The sequence below is a fragment of the Ranitomeya imitator genome, chromosome 2, assembly GCF_032444005.1.
Source record: "Ranitomeya imitator isolate aRanImi1 chromosome 2, aRanImi1.pri, whole genome shotgun sequence".
In the NCBI taxonomy this organism is placed as follows: domain Eukaryota; kingdom Metazoa; phylum Chordata; class Amphibia; order Anura; family Dendrobatidae; genus Ranitomeya; species Ranitomeya imitator.
The window spans coordinates 319,750,944-319,762,331 of NC_091283.1; the positions used below are offsets into that span (position 1 = coordinate 319,750,944).

Consider the following 11,388-nt stretch of genomic DNA (forward strand, 5'->3'; position numbering starts at 1 on the left):
CGCTGCGTTGTATTTTCCGCAGCATGTCAATTCTTTGTGCGGATTCCGCAGCGTTTTACACCTGTTCCTCAATAGGAATCCGCAGGTGAAATCCGCACAAAAAACACTGGAAATCCGCGGAAAATCCGCAGGTAAAACGCAGTGCCTTTTACCCGCGGATTTTTCAAAAATGGTGCGGAAATATCTCACACGAATCCGCAACGTGGGCACATAGCCTTAGGGTTAGGGTTGGAATTAGGGTTGTGGTTAGGGTTGTCATTAGGGTTATGGCTACAGTTGGGATTAGGGGTAGGGGTGTGTTGGGGTTAGTGTTGGAGGTAGAATTGAGGGGTTACCACTGTTTAGGCACATCAGGGGTCTCCAAACGCAACATGGCGCCACCATTGATTCCAGCCAATCTCGTATTCAAAAAGTCAAATGGTGCTCCCTCACTTCCGAGCCCTGACGTGTGCCCAAACAGTGGTTTACCCCCACATATGGGGTACCAGCATACTCAGGACAAACTGCGCAACAATTACTGGGGTCCAATTTCTCCTGTTACCCTTGTGAATCTAAAAAAATGCTTGCTAAAACATAATTTTTGAGGAAAGAAAAATGATTTTTTATTTTCACGGCTCTGCGTTGTAAACGTCTGTGAAGCACTTGGGGGTTCAAAGTGCTCACCACATATCTAGATAAGTTCCTTGGGGGGTCTAGTTTCTAAAATGGGGTCACTTGTGGGGGGTTTCTACTGTTTAGGCACACCAGGGGCTCTGCAAACGCAACGTGACACCCGCAGACCATTCCATCAAAGTCTGCATTTCAAAAGTCACTACTTCCCTTCTGAGCCCCGACGTGTGCCCAAACAGTGGTTTACCCCCACTCATGGGGTATCAGCGTACTGAGGAGAAACTGGACAACAGCTTTTGGGGTCCAATTTCTCCTGTAACCCTTGGGAAAATAAAAAATTCTGGGCTAAATAATTATTTTTGAGGAAAGAAAACGTATTTATTATTTTCACGGCTCTGCATTATAAACTTCTATGAAGCACTTGGGGGTTCAAAGTGCTCACCACACATCTAGATAAGTTCCTTTGGGGGTCTAGTTTCCAAAATGGGGTCACTTGTGGGGGGTGTCTACTGTTAAGCCACATCAGGGGCTCTGCAAACGCAACGTGACGCCCGCAGAGCATTCCATCAAATTCTGCATTTCAAAACGTCACTACTTCACTTCCGAGCCCCGGCATGTGCCCAAACAGTGATTTACCCCCACATATGGGGTATCAGCGTACTCAGGAGAAACTGGACAACAACTTTTGGGGTCAAATTTCTCCTGTTACCCTTGGGAAAATAAAAAATTGCAGGCTAAAAGATCATTTTTGAGAAAATAATTTTTTTTATTTTCATGGCTCTGCGTTATAAACTTCTGTGAAGCACTTGGGGGTTCAAAGTCCTCACCACACATCTAGATTAGTTCCTTTGGGGGTCTAGTTTCCAAAATGGTGTCATTTCTGGGGGATCTCCAATGTTTAGGCACACAGGGGCTCTCCAAACGTGACATGGTGTCCGCTAATGATTGGAGCTAATTTTCCATTTAAAAAGCCAAATGGCGTGCCATCCCTTCCGAGCCCTGCCGTGCGCCCAAACAGTGGTTTACCCCCACATATGGGGTATCAGCGTACTCAGGACAAACTGGACAACAATATTTGGGGTCCAATTTCTCCTATTATCCTTGGCAAAATAGGAAATTCCAGGCTAAAAAATCATTTTTGAGGAAAGAAAAATTATTTTTTATTTTCATGGCTCTGCGTTATAAACTTCTGTGAAGCACCTGGGGGTTTAAAGTGCTCAATATGCATCTAGATAAGTTCCTTGGGGGGTCTAGTTTCCAAAATGGGGTCACTTGTGGGGGAGCTCCAATGTTTAGGCACACAGGAGCTATCCAAACGCGACATGGTGTCCGCTAACAATTGGAGCTAATTTTCCATTCAAAAAGTCAAATGGCGCGCCTTCCCTTCCGAGCCCTGCCGAGTGCCCAAACAGTGGTTTACCCCCACATATGAGGTATCGACGTACTCGGGAGAAATTGCCCAACAAATTTTATGATCCATTTTATCCTACTGCCCATGTGAAAATGAAAAAATTGAGGCGAAAAATTTTTTTTGTGAAAAAAAAGTACTTTTTCATTTTTACAGATCAATTTGTGAAGCACCTGAGGGTTTAAAGTGCTCACTAGGCATCTAAATAAGTTCCTTGGGGGGTCTAGTTTCCAAAATGGGGTCACTTGTGGGGGAGCGCCAATGTTTAGGCACACAGGAGCTATCCAAACGGGACATGGTGTCCGCTAAAGAGTGGAGCCAATTTTTGATTCAAAAAGTCAAATGGCGCTCCTTCCCTTCCAAGCCCTGCTGTGCGCCCAAACAGTGGTTTACCCCCACATATGAGGTATCAGTGTACTCAGGACAAATTGGACAACAACTTTCGTGGTTCAGTTTCTCCTTTTACCATTGGGAAAATAAAAAAATTGTTGCTAAAAGATAATTTTTGTGACTAAAAAGTTAAATGTTCATTTTTTCCTTCCATGTTGCTTCTGCTGCTGTGAAGCACCTGAAGGGTTAATAAACTTCTTGAATGTGGTTTTGAGTACCTTGAGGGGTGCAGTTTTTAGAATGGTGTCACTTTTGGGTATTTTCAGCCATATAGACCCCTCAAACTGACTTCAAATGTGAGGTGGTCCCTGAAAAAAATGGTTTTGTAAATTTCGTTGTAAAAATGACAAATCGCTGGTCAAATTTTAACCCTTATATCTTCCTAACAAAAAAAAATTTTGTTTCCAAAATTGTGCTGATGTAAAGTAAACATGTGGGAAATGTTATTTATTAACTATTTTGTGTCACATATCTCTCTGGTTTAACAGAATAAAAATTCAAAATGTGAAAATTGCGAAATTTTCAAAATTTTCGCCAAATTTCCGTTTTTATCACAAATAAACGCAGAATTTATTGACCTAAATTTACCACTAACATGAAGCCCAATATGTCACGAAAAAACAATCTCAGAACCGCTAGGATCCGTTGAAGCGTTCCTGAGTTATTACCTCATAAAGGGACACTGGTCAGAATTGCAAAAAACGGCAAGGTCTTTAAGGTCAAAATAGGCTGGGTCATGAAGGGGTTAATAAATAGGCAGTTTATATTGCAGAGAAATTGCTGGACAATAATAGACAATGTCCTTATGTGGCAAATAATAGAGCAATATACCCAATGTGGCAAAGAAGAGGTTAATAAACGGCAGTCTCTCAGTATAACAGTCAGTGAATAATAGGCAGTATATGGAGAAAACACCAAATAAAAGTTCAAAATTGGTGTGAAAATGTCACTGAACCACTTCCCAACTAAATATATATATAGTTTTGGTAAATGGTATTATCATTTTTTTGACGAAATTCGGCAGGAGCTTGAAGAGCAACGTCACTGGGCCCGCCTCCACGCAGTAGAAACTTGCTGTGAGGTAAAAATTCAAAAATCACACCAAAATGGCGGGCGGAGTGTGTCACAGTACGGCACGTTTCTGATTGGTCGCTCGCAGCAGGCGGCAACCAATCAGACACTGGACACTGTTGATGTCACTTATCTCCGGACATTAGCTCCGGACATTAGCTCCGGACAAAGCCACGGAAGTTGGCACAAATTGCAGGAAGTAGTATTCTAGGCAATTATATATTAGATATAGCAGAGTCATATCTCCTGACTCTGCAGATTGCATGCTGTCGTTGTAGGCCCAGACCAGATGGTATGGAGATGAATGAGGTATACCAAAGTTCAACAATAGACTTTACTTTACTTAACAAGAAGTTGATGAGAAGTATATACATTAGATAGCAGGCACAACACTTGATGAATGCCTCTTCTGCATTGTACAGAGTCAGGAACTTTCCGGTTGCATGTGGCAGTACATAACTTTTATTATAAGCCACAGTAGTTCAGCAAACCTGAAATAATGACCTCTTCCTGCTCTTTGTCTCCACTATGCTCCCTGCCTAGAATCCAAATTCCTCCTTCCATTATATCTTTGCTTACCTTCAGATCGTACTATCTGATGTCTCACTCCTGGCACACAACACCATATCAATTCAGGAGGACTGCAATCATACAGACCAAAGGTCTGAACTTCTCACTCTCTATCTGACTCATCACAAGGTCACAATTGTTCTCCTGTGTGCCCATGTAGCTCAGTATGAGGTCTCCCACACAGTATGACGGCCCCACAGCACCTCACACAGTATTATGGCTAGAGATGAGCGTTATTTCAATGTTCTGTTCGGCTCACGATCGTCGAATTTGCAATATTCGCCGATTTAATCATTGATTAAATCGCCGAAAATAGCCGAACATGCACAGCACAAAAGCTGGTGATTCCCGAGCTGTGTGATAGCGTGGTAAACACCGCCGTAGCGCTTCTGATCGGCGGTAAAATTATCCCCGCCGGTCAGAGAGCCGCGGTTCCCACCCCGTCAGAAGACAGCGTGACCGCTCATCTGTGACCGGAGGTAAAAAGTTTACCTCTAGTCACTGGTATCAGCTGATGGGGCTACAGCACCCATCATCCGACACCTACAGCCGCTAAGAACAGTGAGAGCCGTAGTGGCTGATGGGTGTATTCATCAGGCGCTTCTGCGCTGTAAATAAATAACAAAAGAAACTGTGTGGGTTCCCCTGCATTTTTGATAACCAGCCAGGCAAAACTCACAGCTGAGGGCTGCAACCCTCAGTTATCATATTAAGCAAGGTTGAGGTTGATTATCAAGAATAAAGGGGTGCTCACACTCTTTTTATTGAAATAATTTTAAAAAATGGCATGGGGTCCACCCTATTTTGTGACAACCAGCCTTTCTAAAGCAGACAGCTGGGGGCTGGTATTCTCAGGCTGGTAAGGGGCCATGGATATTGACCCCCCAGCCTAAAAATAGCAGCCCACAGCTGCCCAGAAAAGGCACAAATATTAGATGCGCCAATTCTGGTGCTTTGCCCGGCTCTTCCCACTTGCCCTATAGTGGTGGCGAGTGGGGTTCAAATTTGTGTAGTTGATGTCACCTTTGCATTGTCAGGTGACATTAACCCATGGCTTAGTAATGGAGAGTAAGACACCTATCCATTACTAATCCTATAGTTATATGGTAAATAAAGACACAGCAAGACTCCTTTAATAATCTCAATTAAACCATACTTACGACCTCACCTTATTCCAACAAAGCCCTTGATCTCCTTTACTAAAACTAAAATAAAAAACATCAATATACCATACCTGTCTGTCGTTCTGTCCCACGCCGTAATCCATGTCTGGGAGAGAAATAGTTTTCAACCTGGGCGGTGCCAAGATGTCACCGTCCAGGCTGAGAACCACTGGTGAACGAGCTGCTGGGAACGCAGCGTCAGTGACTAGCAGTGACGTCACTGAGGCTGCGTTCCCAGCCAGGCTGAACTGCTGTGACCTCAGTGAGATCCCCGCTAGCACCATGAAAGAGTCACACAGTGCAGAGGAGAGTTGAAATTCACAGCAGTGAAATTCTTCTGGTGAACTCGCCTCTGCATCGTGTGACTTCCTCACGGTGCTAGTGGGGATCTCAAAGAGCCCACGCCATTTTTTCAGAAAATTATCTTTTATTAATTAAATACATGTACAGTAAGCTACACACTGTACTAATTGTATTTGTCACTGACATCTATATATCTACCTATTCTATTTGTATTTACTGTATGTAATCCATGTCTTCTATCCTGTCGGCTCCTGCAGTGATTTTACACTACCGCGGCTGCTGAATTACTGACTTTTCTTCTATCTAGGTAATATTTATACACTGTGTCACTGACATCTATAAAAAAAAAAAAAACTTCCTTCTCACCCCCAATGGAGGTGGTCTTTGTTGTCCTTTTTCATTCTTGGAACCTCTACCAGAGATCTGGGAGTTTGATGGTTCTGCGCAGGATCTTCGGTGTCCCCAGCATTGCGCTTTTCTGGACAGAGAGCTCAGATGTTGCTCCTGGGATCTGTTGTAGCAATTCTTCCCACTTAGGGGTCACTGCTCCAAGTGCTCCACCCACCACTGGAATCGAATCACTGTTGCCTTCGCCTTCCACATCTTCTCCAGTTCTCCTTTGAGGCCCTGCTATTTCTCCAGCTTCTCATTCTCCTTCATTCTGATGTTGCTGTCACTTGGCACTGCCACATCTTTTTTTTACTGCTGTCTTCTGATCCTTGTCCACTATCACAATGTCTGGTTGGTTAGCCAACACCTGCTTAGCAGTCTGGATCTTGAAGTTCCACAGGATTGTAGCCCTTTCATTCTCCACCACCTTTTTTCTGGGGTATCCCACCTGGACTTAGGGAGAATTAGGTCATATTCTGTGTAGATGTTACTGTATACAATTCCCGCTACTTGGTTATGGCGTTCGCGCTGTTCCTGCTTGCATTTTGCATCCTGCCACTATGTGTTGGATAGTTTCTGAGGTTTCTTTGCATAGTCTGCACCTTTGGGTCTTGTCTTGTGTGGTAGATTCATGCTTCTATGGATCTGGTACTTAGTGCTTGCTCTTGCTATCATTAGTGCCTCTGTGCTGTCTCTGAGTCCAGCTTTCTCCAGCCATTGGTAGGATTTCTCCATGTGAACCACCTCTATTATCTGTCGATGGTACTTCCCATGCAGCGGCTGTCTTGCCATGGCGCTTCATGTTCCTGTTCTTCCTTCCAGATCTGTTGTTGCTGCTGCCTTAGGCTTTCACTCAGCATCTCATCTTTTGGTGTCATTTTTCTGATGTATTCCTGGATACTCCTGGTTTCATCCGTGATGGTGGCTTGGATGCTTATCAAGCCTCGATCACCCTCCTTTCTGTTGGTATACAATCTTTGGGTCTTAGACTTAGGGTGGAGACCTCTATGCATTGTGAGGAGCTTTTGTGTCTTCACATCTGCAGCTTCCATCTCTTCTTTTTGCCAGCACACTATGCCAGCAGGGTATCTGATAACGGGCAGGTCATATGTATTGATGGCGCAGATTTTATACTTCCCATTGAGCTGGCTCTTCAGGAATGTCTTACCCTTTGATAGTATTTGGATGTTGCTGTTTCCTTGCCACCATCATGGTTACCGTATCCCTGTATGTCTGTACATCTGCTATGTGCACTGCTGGTAATTCCACTCCATCAGTCTTGACTACCTTGCCTCTCTTTATTAACAACCGGCCGCAATTTTCCAGTCTCAAGGACAGCCTGATGTCTTCACTTTAGATCCTTGTCAGGAGGATCAGTGAATTGATTTCTTGTTCGCTTTTCGCATACAGCGTGATGTCATCCACGTAGAGGTGGCTGATGTTGCCTCCACTCTTGAACTTGTATCCATAGCCAGACTATGTAATTATCTGACTGAGTTCAAGCCTTTGCAGCACAGCAATGGGCACAGTGCACCACCTTGTTATATGCCGCATTTGATGGTCACTTGTGCTAGTTATCTTGAGTTGACTTACAATGTTGTTCTCCATAGCCCCATTGAGTTTCTGAGGAAGGTTCTTAATTTCCTGTTGAGATTGTACAGAGCCAAGCATACACAGAGCCATGTGTGTGGCATTGAGTCATAAGCCTTCCTGTAGTCAACCCAGGCTGTTCTGAGATTGGTCTGTCTGGATCTTGAGTGACTGCTCTATCTACTAGGAGCTGGTGCTTAGAGCCTCTGATGTCAGTCCCAATGCCTTTCTGAGCTGGATTCATGTACTGGTTTATATGGTTCTGTAGCTTGGTGGCTATGATGCCTGACAGAAGTTTCCATGTTGTTGTAATGCAGGTTATTGGGCGGTAGTTGGATGGAACGGTTCCTTTGTGAGGACCCTTCATGATCATCACTGTTCTTCCTTGTGTTAGCCAAGCTGAGTGGTGGCCTGCTTCTAGCAGTTGGTTCATCTGCTTTGCCATGCATTCATGTATCACTGTGAATTTCTTTAGCCAGTAGGTGAGGATCATGTCTGGGCCAGATGCTGTCCAGCTCTTCATGTTCTTGACCCGCTGTTGGATGTCTGCTTCTGTAATGGTGACTGGTTCTTGTTCTAGGTGGTTGCTGTGTTTCATTCTCAGATATTGCAGCCACATTGCACTGGTGTTGTGTTTTTTTACACTTTTGATGGTTCTTTGGAGAACAGGGCATTTATCTTCTTGGCTTCAGCTTCTCTAATGCATCTCCCTTGTCTTGCAGCGAGTGCTGTGAGCCTTTGTTTAACAGTCTCTTCAGTTGGGGTCAGGCCTTTTGTACTTGTCCAGCTTGGTCTTATTCTTGATCTTTACACACTTCTGTGTTTCTGATAGTTGGCTGACTTCCCTTAGTGGTACCTTGATCTTTATCTACAGTCTTCTTTTTCAAGGGGAGCATTGTACTTCGGTTGTTCTTGCTGGTTATATAGCCAAGCATTTACATGATTGCTGAGGCAGTAGCATAGATCAGCTTATTAGTTTGAGTTATGGTGGTGGTAGGTATTGATGCAAGAGCTGCTCTATTGGCATCCTCTAGCATACTGTTTGGTGGTCTTTCTTTGCTGAGCCTTGGCAGTCGATCTCTGGTTTATCTAAGATCTTCTATTTCAGATCAGCTGCAGTGCTCTCTAGTTGCAGGGTTGGATCAGGATCTTCAGTGGGTAGCACATGTTGTTCTTCCAGGTCTTCATGTTGGGTGGATCTGCAGTGCAGTTGTTCCATCTCAAATTGTGATAATAGCTTTCTCTTTATGATATTGAAATGTTGGGTGACTAGTTGTTTCTCAATTAGTGGACATGCAGGTCTTGTGTCCATCCAGAGTTTCTTCATATGCTTCATATATCCTCTCCCATTTGGTCTGCTGTTATAGTAGCATTTCATCAGATCCAGGTTTTCTTGCCTTGTTCATGTATGGTTTGGTCCAGTAGCCCATTTATCTTAAGATTGTCCTGGTTCCTCGACATCTGACATGGACCTTGTTAATCCAGGTGACGTCTGAGCCGGCATGACTCTCTTTGTTCGTGACGCTCTCATGTTTATTGAGGTAGAAAAATGCTTGTGTTACCGATCAGGAATCCGAATGTACCATACTCGTGCCGAATTTATGCTTGGCGATCGTTTTCCGAACATATTCGCTCATCTCTAATGATGGCCACCACAACCTGCTACACAAAATAAAAAACCCCAATCAGTATGGAGGCATTTACAAAGTCCACCACAACCCCAGTATAATGGCCCTTAACAGCCACACATTCAGCATGAGAGTCCCAACAGCTTCTCTCTTAATATGATGCCCCCACAATTCCTGATATTTGAAAAAAAACAACACACACTATTCAGCCAACCCAGTTCCTGAGGTACGCTGCTCTGGTCTGTGCGGTGTGAGTACTGAGGCTCCATACTACAGGTGTGATGTAGTGACATCATTGTGTCTGCAGTGCACGGAGTCTCAGACTCAGAAGCGAAGGCTGAATGGTGGATCAGGAGCTTTCGAATCCCTGATTGACTATTCTATTCAATGGTATCACCGTCATGGTAATGTGGATATCGCTGAAATTGTGATGATGGAAAGGGGAGGGTGACCAATACCGCACCCCACTGAGCCCTGTCAATTCATATGCATCATAGCAACCAAGTGGGCTACCGTTTTGGATACACTCCTGCCTATCCAATTACTGTATGGTAAATATCTCACAGATCCTGGGTTCATTAGTATTTGCACCAAGAATGAGGCTAAGAGAGTATTTATTAACTGTCGGTGGTTGGAGGTAGTCAGTGAGGTGGATGGTACCATATTGTGCATGTAGGGGGCAGTACGGTGGGAAGATTAAAAAGTGGGGGGATGGCAGTACTGTGGGGACATTATACTGTGTGTGAGGGGGATGCCAATCCTGTGGAAACATTGTCCTGTGTCTGTGGGAAGCAGGGCCGGACTGGCCATTTGGCAATTTGTGGGATGCCTTGTGTGCTATGTTGTTAACAGAATCAATGTTCTCAAGATACCCATACTGTTAACAGTTGTGATGGAGCACAAATCCGGTCACTCCGTCACTTACCTCAGCATGCCGTGGGTATAATTAGAAATATTGGTCTTGTAATAAATCTTCCCTTCCTCCATCCAGGGTAATATTAGTAATTTATCCCCATCTGGTTATTGGGGACGGTGACACCATGGGCCTGTGTGATTTCAAATGCCAGGACTGAATTTCACCCCCAGTCCGTACCTGGTGGGAAGCCACTATTGTGAGAACATTATACTGTGTGTGGGAGTATAGAAGTACTATGAGAAGAGTATATTGTGTGTGAAGGTATAGCGGTACTGTGAGAACATTATACTTTGTGTGTGGGGACGGCGGTACTATGAGATTATACTGTGTGTGGTGGGATGGAGGTACTGTAGGAACATTATACTGTGTGTGGGGGTATGGCGGTATTATGAGAACATTATACTGTGTGTGGTGGTATGGCGGTACTGTGAAAATACATTTTTTACGAGAGATACCAGTACTGTGGAAACATTATACTGTGTGAGCGGCATCATATATATTGCATAAGGGGTGTAAAAAGGAGGGTCATAAAAAAGACTCCTCAGGGCTGTGCTGCATTTGTACAAATACTGCTATCTGCCGTCCAGACGGGACCATGTGACATCAATGGGAAGAGGGAGGTTTCAGGGAGGAAGAGTCTAGATGGTGCACCTGGTCAGGAGACCTTGATGACGCAGTTACTGATATTATAAAGGCCATAGCCCCAAAGGCAGAACAGATTTGGCGCCAACAAAGGAAAGGGGTGCGGGGAAGAATCTGAGGTACCAGCTCATGGTAAAGTGCCCGAGGCAGCTGGGTGTGGGGCAGAACCCTGCTTACAGGGCATAATGGGGGCACTACACTGTGTGGGGGCCAAGAAAGGGGCCCTGTACTAGGAGAACAATCCGTTCCCTCACTTCCTGTCCTCCATAGTTGGGTCGTATGTATCTATTACAGGAAACAGAACAAAAACGTTATGATTCTTATAAAGTGGCAACAACAACCCCAAAAGAGTCTCAGTGCAGAAGGGGTAATGTCTCCCATGCTAAGTCATGGGGAATCTCCAGCACCTACCTCCACCTGCAGAGCCGCACTCCACATATATGGCTGCTCTGTGCGCACAGGACCTGTGATGAGGTCACAGGAGGGGAGGAGTCAGGGGTCACATGATCAGGGGCCTCAGTGAATGATATCCGCAGTGTAGACTCTACATGGAAACTTCTCCTCAGTCAGTGACGTTTCCGCCATTATTCCCCCTCACTACTGGCACAATTACCCCGCGCCGCCTTTTCTACACAGTGTTATGTGTGGAATGTAACGTGTGATTTCTCTGGAGACAAATAGACCCCACACATGAGGGAATTATCACCA

General features: G+C 44.6%; 1 protein-coding gene across 4 annotated transcripts in view; it reads right to left on the reverse strand.

Annotated features, from left to right (window-relative positions):
* Positions 1–11,135, reverse strand: part of LOC138663465 (oocyte zinc finger protein XlCOF7.1-like) — an 87,479-nt gene extending 76,344 nt beyond the window's left edge. For all 4 annotated transcript variants that reach the window (XM_069749684.1, XM_069749682.1, XM_069749681.1 and 1 more), the window contains exon 1: positions 11,092–11,135. The gene's annotated coding sequence lies outside the window, so the exon portion shown is untranslated. The remainder of the gene's footprint in view (positions 1–11,091) is intronic.
* Positions 11,136–11,388: the final 253 nt, after the last annotated feature.